Genomic DNA, 20,869 nt, shown 5'->3' with positions numbered 1-20,869 from the left:
TTCTATCTACCAAACATTATCTAAAACCAATAATTTCACCCTATTCTTATCTCCTAAAGACCTCCACTTCCCTTTGGTAACTCTTTACCCAACATATATTACCTTAAAAATTCTATGTCATCGCTTATTCTATTCCTTCAAATTTTGAATGTAATTTTTGTTTTAGTTTGGATGTAATCCGCCTTGAACCGCAAGGTAATGGCGGAATATAAATTACTAATGTAATGTAATGTAAGAGGCCCAGTTTCTCTAATCTTTCACTGTACAGAAGCTCCTCTAACCCTTTGACCATCTTAGTGGCTCTTCTCTGGACCCTTTCAAGTAGTACCGTGTCCTTCATGTACGGCGACCAGTGCTGTACGCATACTCCAGGTGAGGGCGCACCATGGCCCGGTAGTGGCATGATAACCTTCTCTGATCTATTTGTGATCCTCTTCTATATCATTCCTAGCATTCTGTTTGCCCTTTTCACCGCCAATACACATTGCGTGGACAGCTTCATCAATTTGTCGATAACTCCCAAGTCCCTTTCTTGGGAGATCTCTCCAAGTACCGCCCCAGACATCCTGTATTCATGCATGAGATTTTTGATACCGACATGCATCACTTTACATTTATCCACGTTGAACCTCATCTGCCAGGTCGAGGCCCATTCCTCGAGCCTGATTATGTTACGTTGCAGATCTTCGCTTATTCAAGGGTAGTGCTCATGCCCATGTGCCTCTGATCTGTACATTTTATGGGAATATCTATGGGATCCTTTTATTAAGCTATATTAAAAGGTGGCTTTAACATGCCCTCATTTGATCTTTTTCCAGGTGCTAAGGCCATTTTTAACATATACATTTCAAGTTTTATTTAAAATGTGATTAATAGCTTATACATACTTCTAAGCGATGAACATGGCTACAAAGTTTTACAACATTCAGGGATTACATTAAATAAGACATGGACTTGATGTACAGGACTTAAAGTGCCAATGGGAGGGGGGAGGGGAGGGTTGAGAAATACAATATAAAATAGGAAAGAAGACAAATAAGGGAAAGACAAAAGGAAAGGTTTGGAGGAATAGAGAGAAGAGAGAATAATGTTTGGAAAGTAAATAAAGTAATTGGAAGAGTAAATAGAAAAAGAATGAGAAGTCTGGAACTTTATCTTTGCAAAAGAAAACAGAGGACCAAAGTTGAAGGCATTATCCTAACCTGAAAGGTTAAAGGTCAAGAGCATCCTTAAAAGAAAAGCATTTTGGCTTACTCTTAAATCTATCAAGAAAACGTTCTTCTCCTAAATGAATGGGAAGGGAGTTCCACACTTACCAATTTTCTTTTTCTACTAATGGCTGTGCCCTAATGTTGCCGTTCATGTGCAGCAAAGAAGTGGGGAAGGAACTGTGCACATCAACCTGAGACAAAGCAGAGTTTATTAAATACAAAGGATGCAAAAGATATAAAATATCTTGTGCACAGTTCCCCACTTCCTTTCCCACTTCTTCTTTGCCATGTATTTACCGTGGGGTCGTTAGCCTTTTTTTTTTTTTTTTCTTTTGGACTACCATTAATGTGTAGCCATTTTGAAAAATTTCTAGGTGAGCGCTTACCACCACCCATTTTGGGCTAGATTCACTAAGCAAACTGATTGTGTACCAATTGATTTGTGACCCCTTTGCGACCCGATTTCCCTCCGACCCGATTCACTAACCTGATCATCCTCCGGTCCGTGCATGCAGATGAGGGGGAACGGCATTCAAATGATGGCAGCCAGCAATTTACAAACAAAAACCCTGCAACACTGACTGGGCTGGCCGATCACAAACAAACGACTGCTAGGTCCTTTCCAACTGCCCTGCCTTCTGCTGCCCTGTTTTTCTGCTCTCTGCCCAAAACTCCTGCTTTCAGCCCCGATTTCCTGCCTGCCCTGAACTCCTGCAGCTCCGACTCTCCCGCATACCCCAATCTCCTGCCTGCCCTGAACTCCTGCAGCCCTGATATCCTGCCTGCCCCGAATTCCTGCAGCCCCGACTCTCCCACCCTTCCCCGCAGCGCAAGTCCATGGTTTTAACCCATGGGCTTATAGTGGGTTAAAACCACGGGCTCGCAAAAAAATTTTAAAGTTTTTTTTTAATTCTCTGCCAGTTTCAGATGGTCTGTATATGCATTGGGATTGCTATAGAGCGATCCAGGCAGGCAGGTGGGGGTGTGATTCTGATTGCCCTCATTTGCATGTTATTAATCCTTTAGAAGTGTCAGTAATTGAAGATAGAAAGGGATGATGGGACTTTTTTCTTATGAAAATGGTGATGAAGTGCAATTTATTTGAAGTTATGCATTCTCTTTCAATTCTCATGCTGGATGGTTGTTGTTTATCCTGTTTGCATTTTTATCACCAATAAAAACTGTTTGAAGTTAAAAAATGTAATTCTTCATAATACCACATAAGATGTGGTATTTTTCTGATGTTGGTAAAGAAATTCACTGGAGATTTAACTCATTGGTGTAGTTCTAAAAAGGATCAATTCAAAATGGTGGTGATTTTCTACTTTGTTTTCCTGTGAAATGTTTGGTTAAATTTCAAAGTGTGAGAGAGATTTTTCTATGACCCTGCTCAGCTTAAGCAATTTCTTGATAAGTTTCCTATTCAGCTTTGGGATAGACCTGTCATCTAAGATTGTGCAGTGTTATAGTTTGGACTATAAATCATGTCAACAGTTTTTTTGGCTTTTTCTTATCTAATTTCTTTTATGATGCTCTCTCTGTAATTTGTAGTGGATCCCATGATTGTGGGCTAAGAGAGAATTGGTTTATTCCCATTGAAATTATTTACTGTATAAATTTAATTATTATTATATTAATGTCTAGAAATATTTCCTGTTTCTCATCAAGTAATGATTTTGCTTGTAATTTTTGATGAAAACATTAAAAACAATCATTTCTTGTGAAATTTGTTTTTATATTCTATCTTGACAATTGATATGAATGGGTATCAAAACTAAGGATCTAATATAGAAATGTACATAATTAAGGCAAATGCAAAAAAAACAAAAACCAAGAATAAAATGGAGAAATAAAAATTCTCTGACCCAAAGAGGAACAACTGCAAAAATGGATAGAGCAAATGTGTCTCTTATACCTTAATTCTCTATGCCCAGAATTTATTTTGTCAAGGTCTGGTGACCTTGTGGTTTCAATGCAGACTCTCTAACCAAGAAGCTATTCTGTCGTATGGCATGCATTTAATCCTAATAACAATGTTTTAGTCAAAAGCTCTTTACTTACTAACTGATTAAACTCTATTTTCTTGCCAGAACATTTACAAACTTCATATATTGTTCCACGTTCTCCCTAGCCCATCCTATACCTACTTGCCATATATGGGACACAGACCATGCAAGTCTGCCCAGTATCGGCCTTAGTTCTTCGATATACTGTATGTATACCATTCATTTTTTAATTAGAGATCGTCTGTGTTTATCTCATGCTTTTTTGGATTCCGTCACCGTTTTTCTTTCCGCCACCTCTCTTGGGAGGGCATTTCAGGCATCCACCACTTTCTCCATGTAGAAGAATTTCCTATCATTACTCCTAAGTCTACCACACGGCAATCTCAATTTGTCTTCTAGTTTTACCATTCCCTCTTCTCTGGAAAAGATTTGATCCTATAAATACCTTTCAAATATTTAAATGTCTGTATTAGAGAATAGCAAAAGAAACTCGGATATGTGAAAAATCAATAAAAATGCTGCCACACTTTCACAAGAAATAATGATGTCACAAATAAGTGAAGGCAGTGCTGCTTGAGTTTAAAGGGGTGTATGTTTCAAAAACGGAGGAAAAAGCCTCAGACAAATGCCCTCCCACCGCCACAATGGTGGATAAAGGTGGTTGGATGGTAACCTCATTGGCAGAAAACCTCCATTGCACTCCCTATTAAATAAACTATAAGCAGGGCTGTCTCTGTAGATGATAGATGAAAAAACTTTCAACTTATCTATGATCGGTACACCTGTACCGATCATAGATAAGTTGAAAGTTTTTTCATAGGGAGTGCAATGGAGGTTTTCTGCCAATGAGGTTACCATCCAACCACCTTTATCCACCATTGTGGCGGTGGGAGGGCATTTGTCTGAGGCTTTTTCCTCCGTTTTTGAAACATACACCCCTTTAAACTCAAGCAGCACTGCCTTCACTTATTTGTGACATCATTATTTCTTGTATTAGAGAATAACACATCCTGTCCCTGCCCCATTCCTGCAAGCTCTGTCCTCATCTAAACAAGCCTCAAACACTTTAAAATCATAAGTGTTCAAGGCTTGTGCAGTTAAGACAGAGCTTACAGGAATCTTGCAGGGACAGCAAAAAATCTTGCAGGGACAGGGAAAAATTTGTCCCTGTATCATTCTCTAGGCTGTATCATGTCTCCCCTGTCCCTTCTCTCCTCCAGAGTATACATAGTCAGGTCTTTCAGTCTCTTCTCGTATTTCTTTTGGTGCAGACCCCCTTCCATTTTCGACGTCTTCCTCTGGACTGCTTCTAGCCTTCTTATATCCTTTACCAGATACAGCCTCCAAAACTGAAAACAACACTCCACGTGTGGCCTCACTAACAACCTGTACAAGGGCATCAATCCTCCCTTTTTCTGTTGGTTACACGTCTTTCTATACAGCCTAGCATCCTTCTGGCTTTAGCCATTGCCTTATCACACTGTTTCATCACCTTCAGATCCTCAGAAAATTGCCCCAAGGTCCCTCTCCCCATCTGTGTACATTAACAATCTAACCCCCCAGAATTGCTCCATCAGATTTCTACTCCCCAAATATATCACTCTGCACTTCTTTGCATTGAATTTTAGTTGCCAGATGTTAGACCATTCTTCTAACTTTTGCAGATCCTTTTTCATGTTTTTCATTCACTCCAAGGTTACATTCACTCTGTTACAAATTTTGGTATAATCTGCAAAAAGGTAAACCTTACCTTCTAACCCTTTGGCAATGTCACTCACAAACATATTGAACAGAATTGGCCCTAGCACCAATCCCCGAGACACTCTACTACTCACCTTTCCCTCCTCTGAGTGAATTCCATTAATCACCACCCTCTGGCATCTGTCTGTCAACCAGTTTCTAATCCAGTTCATTATTTTGGACCCTAATTTCAGCATGTCAAGTCTATTCAAGAACCTCCTCTGAGGAACTGTGTCAAGGACTTTGCTGAAATCTAAGTAAATTACATCTAGCGCACATCCTCGATCCAATTCTCTGGTCACCCAGTCAAAGAATTCACTCAGATGTATTTGGCATGATTTACCTTTAGTAAAGCCATGTTGCCTCGGATCTTGTAATCCATTAGATTCTAAGAAATGTACTATTCTTTCCTTTGGCAAAGATTCCATTAGTTTTCCATTAACCAAAGTGAGGCTTACCAGCCTGTAGTTTCCCACTTCATCTCTGTGACCATTTTTGTGAAGAGGGATTACATCTGAATTTATCTCTTCTTCAAAACACAGGAGACAGTAAATCCCAACACAAATCCATGTTCACTGTCAAGCTGAATCATGGAGGTCTCCTAAAAATATGTATAAACTTTTACTTCATCTAATTCCCTCTTACAACAAAAGGCGTAAAATATAAAACCATCTAAACTTTTTACAAAAAAAGAATTAATATTTTTCAAACAATGCTTTAATTTAAATATCGATTAAAAACATTACAGACAATATACCATACAAACTCATAAATACAGGATGATTCTCCAGCAATGCTCCTAAATTGAAATGAGCAATCATATAAGAGTTCTAACAGTCCATCACAATGAAAGAGTACTTATCTCTTAAAAGTTCTTATCCGGAATTCTTATTTTCTGAAGTCATCAGATCATCCTGGGCTCAGCTGCATCTTCCAAAGTGCTCAGTGCTCTCTCACAAAATCGCAAATGAAAAAAAACCACAAGTGAAAAAAGTTCATTCAAAAAACTCAATTTTAAAACAGTCATAATCCAAAATCATCAATCCAACGCATCTTATTCATAAATCCAGGAATTCAATATAATTCAAAAAAAACTAGAAACTTCAACACAGTATGCAGTCTCCGGTAGTTCTTTGACATCATACATGTTTCCCTTCCAGTTTTTTCAAGAGGAAGATATTTGTAACACTCTGAAAAAACAGCCATATATCAATATACATTCAAACTTTAAACAGCAATATCAAATATTATAACATATTATAAAACACATACTTAGAAAACAGTAGACAGCCTCACATTGGGACAGAGTCCCCTGCAGAATTTCACGGCGGCACAGCCATCTCTAAACACTCTCAAAGCAGTCAACTACACTCCCATACTGCAGTACTTATACCACAGGATCGCCACGTTATAAGCTGATTGGCTACCTACTAGCAACCCAGAAGCCATTCAACCGCTTTATTTAACCCCCTTGGGCCACCGTATCCCAAATAAAAATAAATCTCTGTTCACAATTCACTAAATGTTTGGAAAGATTCCCCCCATGAGCAGCATGAAATTGCCTTAATACTACAAATTTCAAATCAGACTCTTGATGTTTAGCCATCCAGTGCTCTACCAGAGGTGCTTCCTCTTTATTACGTAAGCAGCTCAAATGTTCTGCTATTCTAAGTTTAACCACACGACGAGTTTGATCTATATACATTAAACCACACGGGCAAATGATGGCATAAATAACATGTGTTTTATAATATGTTATATTTGATATTGCTGTTTAAAGTTTGAATGGTGGTCAATATGAAAAAATTCTCAATTATAAAGAGCAACACTGGATTTTCTCACTGAATACATTGACACCAACATGGCAGACTGTCCTTTTCCCGGTGCATCCTGGAATGCACCAGGGAGGGGCCTAAGGCCCTGATACCTAAGGCCTCTCCCATAGGACGGGTTATGGATAAGAGAGAGAGCAGGACAAGAATGGAGGAAGAGAGGTGAGATGGCACATAGTGAGCATGGTTGTAGAGAGGGGAAGAGATAGGGGAGATCACAGGTTGTCTGGACCTATAGCTACATGATGTGATGGTGGATTCTATGTTAACAGTCACTGCCCAGGAAAAGGATCTAGGTGTCATTGTGGCAGCGGCTAAGAAAGGTTTGGGACAATTTCCCTATGAGGAAAAGCTAAAGCGGTTATGGTTCTTCAGCTTGGCGAAGAGACTGCTCATATGTGATATGATAAAGGTCTCTACTGAGTGAAGTGGAAAGGTTAGATTTGAAATGCTTGTTCACTCTTTCCAAAAATACTAGGACTAGGGCGCATCCGATGAAGCTACTAAAACCAGAGAAAATATTTCTTCACACAATGTGTAATTAAACTCTGGAAATCACTACTGAAGAATGTGGTGAAATCAGTTAGCTTAGTGGAGTTTATAAAAGGCTTTGATAATTTCCTAAAAGAGAAGTCCATAGGCCATTATTGAGATGGCTTGGGAAATCCACTGTTGGAAACAGGATTAGCTAGGTATTTGGGACCTGGGTTGGCCACTGTTGGAAACAGGATACTGGGCTTGATGGACCTTTGGTCTGTCCCAGTATGGCAATTCTTATGTTCTTATGAAGGCAGTAGATGCAAAGCCAGATGACAGTTTGTGAAAGACAATAATTTAATGGTTGGCGATCTATAGGGGATCAGCAGAATAGATTAGTTGTCTATTGTCAGCAAAAGAAAATAGGCTAATTAATATCCAGAGACTGACAACAAATCAATTTTGGAAGAGATCAAACTGGCTATGTTACTCAAAGCCCAAATGATGACGCTACAACTGTCTTATTTTGATCATGCTGTCAGAAGAGAAAGATCATTGGAGGAGGACATTATGTTTGGGAAGATCAAAGGAACCAGGCAAAGTGGGCGACCTACAATGAAGATGGCTGGACATGTTGAAAACAACCATGGGGGTGATACTGGAGGACTTTACTAGACTAGCATAAAACCGATCTCTTTTTAGATATGTAATTCATCATGTTGCTAGGACTCAAACATGAGTTGATGGCACCTAACTAACCTATAGCCAGTTAGGTGCTAAATATCACACCTACTGGCCAAGTGTTAGCTGTCTCCAGAAACCTGGAAATTCAATGACAATGCTCAAGATGCCAGTAGCAGTCAGTAAAACACTGCTGGCTAAATATTAGGCCCTTTATTTTTCTAATTGCATTTCTCCCAGCCTCTGGTTTCCTCTGTCTTTCCTACTAGGGTCTCCCATCTTTGATATTTCTTTTCTCTCTACATGGAAATCTAAGGAAGAAAGTAGCTCCCAAAGCCAAGACCATTGTATTCATACTCCTTTGCTCCTCATATGCCCAGCATCTCTTCTGTCCCTATCCCTCACCATGTCCTGCTTTCCCCCACCATTCAATAAGGTCCAGTATTTTTCCTATCCTCTCCCCACATAGCATCTTCCCATCTCTCTCCTCTCTTCATCTGCTACAGTATATTTCCCTCCCTCTTTGTGTCCAATATCTTTTACTCTCCTTTATGTTCCCCTCTCCCTAGAACCCCCCTTATGGTCTGGCATCTCTTCTGTTATCTCCTTCCACTCCTCCCAATCATTCCAACCTGACTTTATTGGCAGCTGCAGTGATCAATACAGCCTGCAGGCAGCTAGCCCAAAGCCCATCGTCCACCACATGCCACCCCCTCCAATTAATTTCTTGTTTCCACATGGAAAGCACATAGCAAAGTGAAGGCTTCAGGCCAGCTGCAAGCAGGCTGTGTTAATCGCTGCTGCTTCTGGCAAAGCCAAGTTTGCTGAGGACAAAGGGAAGAAGGATGAGGGAAAGAAGCTTAACTGAGAGGCTGGATGTAGGACAGGGGATGAGAGGATAGCTGCACTGTAAACATACCCAACAAAAAAACCCAAACAAAATTAATTTAAAAAAATCTCATGGTGTGACACTAGGGCTAGGGCTGCAGAATATTTGCACAACTGAGTCTACAGCATCCTGTCCTGTATACACGATCCATTTTCATGAAATTTTAGAGAATCTAAGAAAAAGAATTGATGCTCATATTTCTGGCCAAGGTTAAAGGACAATAGGATAATGTGCTCAATCCATCCACTGCTAAATAAGTTTTCAGCCTTTTCTATTTCTACATTATGACTCCACCCAAGAGAAGTTACCCATGATTACCCTAAAAGAAAAGTAGAAACTCATCCATAAAAAGAGAAAGAATCCCAGGTTAACATCTACAATCTACAGGCCTCTCTTGCAGCAGCTGATGTGAAGATTCATGCATCAACAACAGAGGAAAAATGGATGGGAATGGTATTTCTGGAAAAACTGCAAAGAAGAAACTATAGCTTTCTAAAAAGTATATTTCTGCCAGCCTCAAATTCACCAACAAGCACCTTGATGACCTATAAGACTTCTTGAAAAAAGTTCTTTAGACTGATGAGTCAAAAATTGAACTTTTACATCTAAACATTTTGTTTTGTTTTCACCAAATACTGCCTTCCAAAATAAGAACTTCATCTTATCTGTAAACCATGGCAGTGGAGGTTATCATGGTGAAGGGCTCCTTTTCTGCTTTAGGACTGAGACTGCGTACCATCACAAATTCTGCCTTTTATCAGAAAATTCTAAAGGACAATGCTAGGCTATACATCTATGAGCTGAAGATAAGCCAAAAGTGGATCAAATAGAAAGACAATATTCCTGAACATTTAAGTAAATCTACGAGAGAAATGCTGAAGAAGAATGACCATCTTAAAGACCTGACTTAAACCCTATTAAAATATTATGGCAAGATCTGAAGCAAACTGTTCATACAAGGAAACCCTCAAACTTACTTGTAACTATGTATTTGAAACTATGACCTAACTGTATTAATAGTTGTGCTAATCTAGTTGTACTAATCTACCTGTACTAGCAATTCTATTGAATGCCCATGTCAATCTGTCCATTGTAACTTCCTGGGTAACTGACACAACTTTTTGTAATGTAATCCAATCTTGAACTGAATAGGTAAAAGTGGAATAGAAAACCTGATTAACATAACAATTGAACAGTTCTGTACAAAAGAAGGGGCCAAAATTCCTCAAGTGCAATATAAGTGACTTATCAGTAGTTTCAGAAAATGTTATTAATGTTTGTGGGTGAATGATCATTACAAGCAGGGGATGATCACAAAAAAGAACTCGCATTCCATATTGAAAGGTACCCTAGGACCCCCCTCTATTCAATTTGTACCAAAGGTCCACAAAACTCTGCATAACCCTCCCGGGAGGCCCATTGTACAGTCGTCTTGGAGTGAGTTAGAAACCACCTTGAAGAGTGTTATCAGAGCGGAGTTACATAGTAGCACCTTGGTGCAGTATTTAAACAAACGAACAAAAAAATAATAAACCAAACAAACCACGATGATCCCAAGAGGGCTCTGCATTCTATAAGAACCCAAGATGGTTACCACCGATAAATCTTTTCTTCAAGACAAGTGGACCACGATACTCAATCGCTGTTTAAGAGACTTGATGATTTTATTAGTGGAAATGACGATAGCAACAGCAAAAGAACTATGTGTGAAGGTTGGAAGAGTCGAGTCTTCACTTAAGCAACATATGGAGCAGGACGAATATAAAAAACAATGGGAGGAATTACAGAAAACTCTAACCCAGTTCCGGGAGGACATTAAGCAAACTAAAATTAGGAAGCTGAAAAGGGATAAGAGAGATTATCAGACAGATCGGGTCTATTCTTGGAATAAGAGGTCTACACTACTAGGACAGAGAAAGAAGGTGGCTTTTGATAGTTCATCTACGGACATGGATGGATATAGTGACAAGTCAAGCGAAACTTTGTCTAGTAAGCCATCAGGGGACGGGGACGACACGTCCAGGAGTACACAAACGAGGGGGAGAGGCCGTCAGCCACAGAGAGGCAGCGGCCAAGTGGGGACCCAAGGAAATGTCAGGACCAGGTTGAAATAGAATCATCAGTGATTAATCTTTCTTCATATTACCTGAGTGCTCAGTTGTCCCTGCTAGGGTTGGGTTTTGTTGTATCCTCCCTGCCAGATTTCTTTAGGTTAAAGATTGCCTTCCACAAATTCATATGGAAATTACAACTTAAAGTTTTTTTCTACCCATTAATGTTGGAGCCTGAAGTGGAGAATCTTGAAGAGGAGATGATGGAGGAAACTCAGGGGGAAGCCCTGGACATCGCTGAAGATAGGGATTCCATTTGTAAACCATCATCTCGATGGTGTCCTCCCGGATCTATGGACCCGGTCATTTCAACATTCTGGGATTTGGTGTTGAGAGAATTGAAAGTGATTAAGAGGACAAAGGCTCTAAATATTATAAGGCAAACACCACACGATCACAATATCATGGTATGATGGACCTAGCGAGAAATAAGGACATTATTATAACCAAAGCTGATTAAGGGGGTGGGGGGGTGGGTGAGTGGGGTGCAACTATCATTATGAACATCGTGGACTATGATCGAGAAGCCAGGAGACAATTGCAAGATCATATGGCTTATAATCGATTGGAGAATGATCCTATTGTGCAGCTACAACATAATATTGCACAATGGGTGAATGATCATTACAAGCAGGGGATGATCACAAAAAAAGAACTCGCATTTCTCATTGAAAGGTACACTAGGACCCCCCTCTATTCGCTTTGTACCGAAGGTCCACAAAACTCTTCATAACCCTCCCGGGAGGCCCATTGTTAATATTAGGCAATCTATATTAGAACCCCTATCGAATTCATAGATGTTTTCTTAAATAAAGAAGCTACCAAGGTCAAATTCTGAGAGATACTTTGCATTTTTTTGTGAATACTTCAATCCGTAGCAATCCCTGCTCAAGATATCTGGATGTTACATCTTTATATACTCAGATACCACAAGATCGAGCTTTAGAGGTTATTTTTTCCACCCTTAGTAACAGAACAGCCCCCCAACAGATATCCAAAGACTTTCTTATGAAGCTGGCTGAATGGGTGATCTGTGATAACTATTTTCAGTACCAAGGGGAGTTTTATAAACAAGTCCACATTGGCACTATCGGTAGCCACCCTTTTTATAGCTAGATATGAGGAGCAACAAGTTTATACTGCAGCACAGTTTCAAAAGATATTGTTATGGACTAGATTTTTGGATGATGTGTTCTTCCTGTGGAAAAGAGCTCACGATGACCTGTTACAATTTATTCAGCACTTAAATTCTAGGGATAGGCAAGTACAGTTCACTATGGCTTGTAGCCAAGAACACACTGAATTTTTGGACCTATCCATCCAGCTGCGTGAGGGTTTTTTTTTTCACCACAGAAAACCTATCACTAGGAATACTCTCTTGCACTTCGACAGTTCCCATCCATACAAACTGAAGTTTAACTTGCCTGTCAGTCAATTTTTAAGAATCTGTAGGTTGTGTTTCACCTTAGATGAATATAAGACCCAAGCAAGGACATTGGAGAAATGATTCCGACAGAGGGGTTATCCTGTAAGATCTATTAGAGCAGCATTTTTGAGAGCACGCTTTGCCCAGAGGGAGCTCCTATTACAAGAAAAGGATGGGGGGTTGAAAGTGTATAGGACAATCTCACATGTATTGTCCCACACTCTCCAGTAGCAGGAAAGTTCATCCAGATTATGAGGAAATATTGGCACGTTCTGGGACTTTATCCCCCTTTACAACAGTTCCCAAGGATGGCATACAGCAGAGGCAAGATGTTAAGTCAAAAATTACACCGGTGTGATAATTTTGGGAGGGTAGAAGATACTTACCAACACATTGGTTGTGGTTGTTGCCAATAGTGCAACAAAACCATATTGGGCAATTCTTGGGTAGTTCCAAAGAGGTACACCATTATGGCGAGACAAAACTCCAAGTGCAACACCGCCGGTGTTATATGTGATAGTGTGCCCCTGCAGATTAGTACACAAAGGACGTACTAACGGGCCAGTGAAGATCAGATTGAACGAACACAAATCCCATATTGTCACCCAGAATGAACAAGCTCCCTTGCTGCACCATTGGATGCGTAAACATCACACTGTGGATGAGATAATATGGTGAATAATCGAATTTGTGGAGGAGAGGGGTGTTGGTAACATAGAACAAGTGTTGAATTTCAAGGAGTAGGGTTGGATCCACCAGTTGAATACGGTGGCTCCTAACGGCCTCAATTCTGAGGTTGAATGGGCTACGTTGATCTAGTCCCTCCTCTGATAGTTGAAACACTATAAGTTTGTTAGAAAAGTATGCTGCCGCCATCTTGCTAATAGCTTCGAGTAAGGTGGAGGATATACAGCGGCTCTGGTCAGCATAGGCATTTGATGCGATTAATAGAAGGGGATTTTTAGAATTTTTTTGTAGGATATAGCAGCATCACAATTAAGACAAACTAACATTTTTTTATGTATTTTAGAGGGGGATCCTTGATAAAGCAAATCTTTTGCAAAACATGTTGGATCATGTAATCCCAGTAGCATGAGAGCATGATTAATTTAAGTTGAATATGAAATTCATCATAAGATTTAAATAATAACTTTATAAAAACTTATAAAAAGTATATTAATGCTAAAAAATTAAAAATTAAAATAAAATATGTGTGGCAGATTTTAAGGCCAGATGGGATAGACATGTGGGATCTATCCGCAAAGATAGATAGTGAGGATCACTGGGGTGGGCAGACTTGATGGGCCTTGGCCCTTATCTGCCGTCTATTTCTATGTTTCTATGTTTCTATGTTTAGGCCAATAAGGACCCCTGTATGTTCCTTTGAGGTTGTCATGTTTTAAGCATCAAATTACCTAAGTTATATAAGGACAATAGAATTTTAGTCGATACCTGGCAGACACTAAAATATGTGAATAATTTAACACCAATTCCAATCAATAAATCATTCTGCCAGTCCCTATGGCTGAACTCCAAGATTCGAATGGGCAGATTTAAGGTCATCTGGAAATATTGGATGAAGGCAGGCATACGTACTTTGGATATTTCAGGTGGTAAACTGCTTGACTTTGCACAATTGCAACATAAATTTGGTCTTCATAAATCACAAAATTTTAAGTGGTTGCAATTGAATCAGGCCATTCAGGAGGGGTTCCCTGAATGGAAAGATCTTGAAAATCAAGATAGCTTGCTGGTCTTAAGTTTTCAGGTGGACTTTCTGGGCCACCAGGCCACCCAGTGGTAAAGCACAGTTACTTACCGTAACAGGTGTTATCCAGGGACAGCAGGCAGATATTCTTTACGCATGGGTGACGTCACCGACGGAGCCCACGGTACGGACCTTTTTACTAGAAAGTTCTAGTTGGCCGCACCGCGCGTGCGCGAGTGCCTTCCCGCCCGACGGAGGAGAGCGTGGTCCCCAGTTAGTATAAGCCAGCTAAGAAGCCAACCCGGGGAGGAGGGTGGGACGTAAGAATATCTGCCTGCTGTCCCTGGATAACACCTGTTACGGTAAGTAACTGTGCTTTATCCCAGGACAAGCAGGCAGCATATTCTTTACGCATGGGTGACCTCCAAGCTAACAAAGAGGGAGGAGGGATGGTTGGCCATTAGGAAAATAAATTCTGAAGTACAGATTGGCCGAAGTGCCCATCCCGTCTGGAGAAAGCATCCAGACAGTAGTGAGTAGTGAATGTGTGAACTGAGGACCAGGTGGCCGCCTTGCAGATTTCCTCAATGGGTGTGGAACGGAGGAAAGCAACAGAAGCGGCCATAGCTCTTACCCTGTGGGCCGTGACAGCGCCGTCTAGTGACAGACCGGCCCGAGCGTAACAGAACGCGATGCAAGCTGCAAGCCAGTTGGATAGCGTCCGTTTAGAGACCGGTCGACCCAAACGATTTGGGTCGAAGGTCAGGAAGAGCTGAGGGGACAAGCGGTGAGCCCTTGTACGATCAAGATAGTAAGCCAGGGCACGCTTGCAGTCAAGGCTGTGCAATGCCTGTTCTCCGGGATGTGAATGAGGTTTCGGGAAGAAAACAGGCAACACAATGGACTGGTTGAGGTGAAAAGCTGAGACCACCTTTGGAAGGAACTTTGGATGGGTGCGCAGAACCACCTTGTCATGGTGAAAAATAGTGAACGGTGGATCGGCAACCAGTGCATGAAGCTCACTAACCCTCCTGGCAGAGGTGATGGCAATGAGGAAAAGAACCTTCCAGGTCAGAAATTTGAGCGAAGTTGTGGCAAGCGGCTCAAAGGGAGGTTTCATGAGGGCAGATAAAACCACATTCAGGTCCCAGACGACCGGAGGAGGCTTCAGAGGTGGTTTGATGTTGAAGAGGCCCCTCATGAATCGGGAAACCAGAGGGTGAGCCGTGAGAGGTTTTCCCAAGACAGGTTCATGAAATGCCGTGATGGCACTGAGATGGACTCTGATAGAGGTAGACTTGAGGCCTGCGTTGGACAGGGAGAGCAAGTAGTCCAGAACAGTTTCCACCGCTAAAGAGGTGGGATTGTGATGATGACGGAGGCACCAAGAGGAGAACCTGGTCCACTTCTGATGGTAACATTGGAGGGTGGCCGGTTTCCTGGAGGCGTCCAAAATGAGACGGACAGGCTGAGACAGATTTCCTGAAGAGGTCAGCCCGAGAGAAACCAAGCTGTCAGGTGGAGCGAAGACAGATTGGGATGTAGTAGAGACTGATGTTGCTGTGTAAGAAGAGTAGGAAACACAGGTAGAGGAATGGGATCCCTGGAGCTGAGCTGAAGCAGGAGGGAGAACCAGTGTTGACGAGGCCACCGGTGAGCTATGAGGATCATGGTGGCTCCATCCCTGCGGAGTTTGGATAAAGTCCGCAACATCAGAGGTAGAGGAGGAAAGGCATAGAGGAACCGATCCGTCCAGTCGAGAAGGAATGCATCCGGGGCCAGACGATGAGGAGAGAAGAGTCTGGAGCAGAACTGGGGCAGCTGATGGTTGTGGGGAGCTGCGAATAGGTCCACCTGCGGAGTGCCCCAGCGAGCAAAGATGGAGTGGAGCGTGGGAGGATCCAAAGTCCACTCGTGAGGTTGAAGGATGCGGCTGAGATTGTCGGCCAGGGAGTTCTGTTCGCCCTGGATGTAGACAGCCTTGAGGAAGAGACTGCGGGCCGTGGCCCAGGTCCAAATGCGAAGAGCCTCCTGACAAAGGAGGCGAGATCCGGTGCCGCCCTGTTTGTTGATGTAGTACATGGCAACTTGGTTGTCCGTGCACAGGAGCAGAACCTGAGGGCAAAGAAGGTGCTGGAAGGCCTTGAGAGCATAGAACATGGCTCGTAGTTCCAGGAAGTTGATGTGATGAAGACGCTCCTGCGGGGTCCAAAGACCTTGGGTGCGTAGGTCTCCCAGGTGAGCTCCCCATGCGTAAGGGGAGGCATCCGTGGTGATGGTCATGGAATGCGGGGGCAGATGAAAAAGAAGGCCCCTGGAAAGATTTGAGGAGTTCAACCACCATTGTAGAGATTGCTGAAGAGACGATGTCACAGAGATGGGATGAGAAAGAAGATTCGAGGTCTGCGACCATTGGTTGGCCAGAGTCCATTGAGGTGTCCTGAGGTGGAGTCGTGCCAGGGGAAGCACATGCACCGTCGAGGCCATGTGGCCCAGGAGGACCATCATCCGTCTGGCAGAAATGGAGTGATGAAGGAGCACCTGACGACACAGGTGGAGCAGGTTCCGCTGACGGTCGGAGGGGAGAAACGCCCTCATGAGTGTGGTGTCGAGAACTGCTCCAATGAACTGAAGGCGCTGCGTGGGAAGCAGATGCGACTTGGGGTAGTTGATCTCGAACCCCAGGAGGTGGAGGAGAGAGATGGTCTGATGAGTGGCTTGTAGCACAAGCGGAGACGTAGGTGCCTTCACCAACCAATCGTCCAAATAGGGAAACACCTGGAGGTTGTGAGACCTGAGGAAGGCCGCCGCCACAATGAGGCATTTGGTGAACACCCTGGGTGATGAAGCGAGGCCAAAAGGTAGCACTTTGTACTGATAATGGCGATGGTGCACCTGGAATCTTAGGTAGCGACGTGAAGCTGGATTGATTGGTATGTGAGTGTAGGCCTCTTTGAGGTCCAGGGAACATAGCCAGTCGTTCTGAGAGAGATGAGGGTAAAGCGTGGCAAGGGAGAGCATTCTGAACTTCTCCTTGACAAGACACTTGTTGAGGTCCCTGAGATCGAGAATGGGACGTAGGTCTCCTGTCTTTTTTGGAACCAGAAAGTAACGGGAGTAGAATCCCCGGCCCCTTTGTTCCAGAGGTACTTCTTCGATGGCATTGAGGAGAAGGAGGGATTGGACCTCCCTCAGGAGGAGGGGGGTGTGAGTTGAAAGAGAAGCAGACTCTACGGGAGGATTGTCTGGTGGAAGAGTCTGGAAGTTGAGAGAGTAGCCGTGGCGGATGATGTTGAGGACCCACTGGTCCGATGTGATGACCTCCCAACGGCTGAGAAAAATGTGGAGCCTGCCCCCGATTGGTTGAGGGAGAGGCAATGAGGGTGGAAGACTGGCTAAGCCCTGGAGAGAGGAGTCAAAAGGGCTGAGAAGGTTTGGCAGGAGGAATAGGCTTGGCAGGTTGATTAGACTGTGCACGAGCCTGGTTGTGGTGTTGTTGGCGAGCCCGCCTAGGTTGCTGTGAAGGCGGGTTAAGCGGCCTAGCGGAGAACCTGCGCTGGTAAGAAGACTGTGGTTTGTAAGGCCGAGCAGGAGGGGCCTTCTTCTTTGGTTTAATGAGAGTATCCCATCTGGTCTCATGGGCGGAGAGTTTTTGTGTGGTGGTATCCAGAGACTCTCCGAACAATTCGTCTCCCATACATGGGGCGTTGGCTAGTCGGTCCTGATGGTTGACATCCAGATCAGAGACCCTGAGCCAGGCCAGGCGGCGCATGGCCACAGCGATGGCAGATGCACGAGAGGTGAGCTCAAAGGAGTCATAGATGGAGCGTACCATAAATTTTCTAAGTTGAAGCAGGCTGGAGATGTGCTGCTGGAATAGTGGGACCTTGTGCTCCGGCATGTACTTTTGCATGGCGGAGAGTTGCATTACCAGATGTTTCAGGTAGAATGAAAAGTGGAAAGAGTAATTGTTTGCCCTGTTGGCAAGCATGGCATTCTGGTAGAGCCGCTTGCCAAACTTGTCCATAGTTTTGCCCTCCCTGCCAGGAGGGGTAGAGGCATAGACACTGGAGCCTTGAGTCTTTTTTAAAGTGGACTCAACCAGGAGAGATTCATGGGGCAGCTGGGGTTTATCAAATCCCGGGATTGGAATAACCCTGTAAAGGCTATCCAGTTTACGGGGTGCCCCAGGGACAGTCAGTGGATTTTCCCAATTTTTATAAAAAGTTTCCCGTAGGATGTCATGCACGGGTAACTTCAGGAACTCCTTAGGTGGTTGATCGAAATCTAATGCCTCCAGGAAAGCTTGTGATTTCTTGGAATCAGATTCCAGAGGCAAAGATAAGGCCCCCGATAACTCCCTGAGGAATTTCGAAAAAGAAGATTGCTCAGGTTTAGATGTGGTATCGGGGGCCGAGGGCTCTTCGTCCGACGACGATGCATCCTCCTCGGTACCGAGGGGAGATTCCTCCCAGAGGTCCGGGTCTCTGACATCGGTGTGTGCGTGCCGAGAGACTGGAGTGGAAGGCTCGGTATGATGAGTTTTAGACCGAGACTTGCCTGAGCGTACCGAGACGGTACCGGGGGATGAAGACCTGTGTCTGTCTCGGTCCCGGGAAGAACGGTGCCGGTCAGGTTCGCGGGAAGACCGGTGTTCCGCTCGGTCCCGAGGAGGATCGGATGTCGTCAGAGCGACGGCCTCGGCATGGGCATGGATATGCGGTGCCGAGAGTATGGGCATGGATTGGTCCATAGGTACCGATGGCGTGGATACCGGTTGGACGGTGTGGGGCTCGGGCCGGTCTGGTACCGAAAGCAGCGGGGCCAGGATAGAGGGCAAGAGCTGTTTAAGTTGCGTTTGGAGCTGTTCCTGCAACTTATCCTGGAGGATGGCCGCAATGCGGTCATCCAGGGGTGGCACCGGAACCACTTTTTTCTGTAAACACCAATTGTGTGGGTCAGTGAGGGAGATCGGGCGTGCACACCGCTGGCACTTCTTAAAACCGGGCTGCGGGGGCATGAATGGAAACACGGCCTCCGCAAAATCAAACCCCGAGGCCTGGATCGTGACAACAGGCCCCGCCGGGGCAAAGACAAAAAACGAAACAAAAAGAAAATATTTTTTTTTTTTTTTTTTTTGGAAAATGAAATAAAAAAGCAACCCGAAGGTAAATAAACGAAAAAAGAACGCGAGCGGGAAGGCAAAAAGAGGTTTTCAATCGGAGTTGAAAAACGCACGTCTTCTTCGCTCCGCGGAAACGAAGAAACTGGGGACCACGCTCTCCTCCGTCGGGCGGGAAGGCACTCGCGCACGCGCGGTGCGGCCAACTAGAACTTTCTAGTAAAAAGGTCCGTACCGTGGGCTCCGTCGGTGACGTCACCCATGCGTAAAGAATATGCTGCCTGCTTGTCCTGGGATAAAAATTAATATCAGGATTTTTGAATAAGAAACTAAAAACTAGTCTTCGGGATATTTGGAGCATTGAGATTAAGCATCAAATTTCTGCGTCTCAATGGCCACGAATTTGGGCTTGGAGGATGAAATGTACAAGGTCGGCATCTATGAGACAAACTTGGTTTTTTTTGTTACACAGAACGTTTTGGACCCCAGTTTGCTTACAGAAACTAGATAGATCTAAATCTAATAAATGCTGGCATTGCCATTTTGAGGATGGGACATTGGATCATTTATTGTTTTATCGTCCTCCGATTCTTAGCTTTTGGAAATCGATTTGGGATCAAGTAAATAATTTACTTGAAAATCTGGTGGCATTATCTTATGATACGGTGTTATTTGGTACATTAATGAGGACTAAGAGCCAAATTTCCTCAAAATAATAAACTTTTACTCATAGTGACGGTATCGCCATTTAGCACATTGTGAAAAATTGGAAAAACTATGATCGACTAAGCTATAGTGTTTGGTGGAATTCATTATGCCGTATTTTTAAAATGGAAGGAGTACCGTATTTTCATGTAGATAACGCGCACCCGTGTAAAACGCGCACACGGGTATAGCACGCAGAAAACACAAATTTATGTACAGAAATTTTTGTATAGCGCGCATGCTGCCCGACTCTCCAGTCGCCCGCCCCGACTCTCCTCTGGCCGCCCCGACTCTCCTCTGGCCACCCCGACTCTTCTTTCGCCCGCCCCGACTCTCCTCTCCCCCTTGAAGTCCTGTCCCCACCCTGAAAGCCTGATGCCCCCTCCCGACGTCCGATTCATCCCCCCCCCGCAGGACCGCTCGCACGCACCCCCACCCTGAAGGACCGCTCGCACCCCCACAGCCTCCCGACCCCCCCATCATGTAGAAGCTCCTACCGGTGTCCTGCTGCTTCCCCTCTTGCCCCGCCGACTCCTCGACACGATCGGGGCAAGAGGGAGCTCAAGCCCTCTTGCCCCAGCTAACCTTGGCACCCCCAACGCGATCGGGGCAAGAGGGAGCTTAAGCCCTCTTGCCCCCCCCCCCGACTCCCCGACACGATCGGGGCAAAAGGGAGCCCAAGCCCTCTTGCCCCGCCGACTCCCCAACTCCCCAACAATATCGGGCCAGGAGGGAGCCCAAGTCCTCCTGGCCCTGGAGACCCCCCCCTAGTTGTTCGGGCCAGGAGGGAGCCCAAATCCTCCTGGCCACGGCGACCCCCTACCCCCACACCGCACTACATTATGGGCAGGAGGGATCCCAGGCCCTCCTGCCCTCGACGCAAACCCCCCTCCCCCCAACGACCGCCCCCCCAGCCGACCCGCGACCCCCCTGGCCGACCCCCACGACACCCCCACCCCCC

Source organism: Geotrypetes seraphini, chromosome 3, assembly GCF_902459505.1.
Source record: "Geotrypetes seraphini chromosome 3, aGeoSer1.1, whole genome shotgun sequence".
Classification (NCBI taxonomy): Eukaryota; Metazoa; Chordata; class Amphibia; order Gymnophiona; family Dermophiidae; genus Geotrypetes; species Geotrypetes seraphini.
This window is presented reverse-complemented; position numbering follows the sequence as displayed.